Here is a 1568-nt window from a genome sequence, read left to right as displayed (position 1 = left end):
TGTTGATACTAGCCCCTAAATCAGCTAATGCATTATTAACATCTAAACTACCAATTAAGCAAGGAATCGTAAAAATCCCTGGATCTTTTAGTTTGTTGGGTAGTTTATTTTGGAGAATAGCTGAGCAAACTACGTTTAGCTCCACATGCGATGTCCCGTCCAACTTTTGCTTATTTACTAAAAGCTCATTTAAAAATTTCATTGTGTTTGGCATCTGCGATGGAGCGTCAATAAACATTAAGTTAATGTGTAATTTTTTTAAGAGTTTAAGGAATTTACCAAATTGTTCATCTGAGCGGTCTTTCCTTATCGCGTTGGGGTATGGCACACGAGGTTTATATTCGACATTCACTATTTTGTTTTTATTGTGATCTACCTCACCTTGACATTTGCTTGCCACAATTTCTTGCCTCGGTTCTGGTTCAGGCTCAACAACTCCTTCTTCATCTTGAACATTAATCGCGTTGAGCTATTCCCTTGGGTTAGGTTCGGTATTACTTGGCAAACTACCTTGTAGTCGTTCGGAGATTAGTTTAGAAAGCTGGCCTATCTAAGTTTTGAGCCCTTGGATCGACGCTTGTTGATTTTTAAGTGCTATCTCAGTGTTCTGAAAACGAGTTTCTGACACTGATATAAACTTTGAAAGCATCTCTTCAAGGTTCAGCTTCTTTTCCTATGGGTGGGGTGGTTGTTGGTAGCCTAGAGGTGGTTGTGGTCTTTGATTTCCTTGACTGCCCTACGAGAAATTGGGTGGTTCCTCCAACCTGCATTGTAAGTGTTACTATATGGATTGTTTTGAGGTCTTGGATTATTACCCATGTAATTTAATTGCTCGTTATCCATGTTGTGGCCATAAGGTAGGTATTCCGAATGGCTTGTTCCACCTCCACTTGCTTCGCACTGCATTACTTGGTGAACTTGTGAAGAACTAAGAAAACCATTAATTTTCTTATTCAAGAGTTCTACCTGATTAGAGAGCATCGTGACCGAATCGACGTTATAAATGCCGGCTGTTTTTGTTGGCTTTGCCCTCATGACTTGCCACTGATGGTTATTCAGTGACATCTCCTCTATAAACTCATAAGCATCTTTAGGTGTTTTATTATTGATGGTTCCGCTAGTAGCTGCGTCAACCATTTGTCGAGTCGAAGGATTCAGACCATTATGGAACATTTGAACCTGTAGCCAAAGCTGTAAACCATGGTGAGGGCACCTTTTCAAAAGGTCCTTGAATCTCTCACATGCATCGTAGAGTGTTTCTAAATTCATCTGCACAAAAGAAGAGATATCATTACGTAATTTAGCCATTTTAGCCGGCGGAAAATATTTTAGTAAAAATTTTTCGGTTATTTGTTCCCAAGTAGTAATTGACCCTCGCGGTAACGAGTTCAACCACTGTTTAGTTTTGTTTCTTAATGAAAAAGGAAACAACTGAATACGTATAGCATCATCAGAAACACCATTTATTTTGAATGTATCGCAGAATTCTAAGAAGTTTGCTAAGTGAGCATTGGGATCCTCATCCTGCAAAACATCAAACTGAACAAATTGTTGTATCATTTGAATAG

General features: G+C 38.8%; 1 non-coding gene across 1 annotated transcript; it reads left to right on the top strand.

Annotated features, from left to right (window-relative positions):
* Positions 1-1195: 1195 nt before the first annotated feature.
* Positions 1196-1302, top strand: LOC121208852 (small nucleolar RNA R71). Its single transcript, XR_005903976.1, has one exon. It is a non-coding gene; the product is annotated as a small nucleolar RNA R71 (small nucleolar RNA).
* The last annotated feature ends 266 nt before the right edge of the window (positions 1303-1568 follow it).

This window comes from Gossypium hirsutum, chromosome A10 (assembly GCF_007990345.1).
Source record: "Gossypium hirsutum isolate 1008001.06 chromosome A10, Gossypium_hirsutum_v2.1, whole genome shotgun sequence".
Taxonomy (NCBI): Eukaryota; Viridiplantae; Streptophyta; class Magnoliopsida; order Malvales; family Malvaceae; genus Gossypium; species Gossypium hirsutum.
The sequence above is the reverse complement of the archived record's forward strand: the minus strand, read 5'-3'. Positions and strand labels throughout refer to the sequence as shown.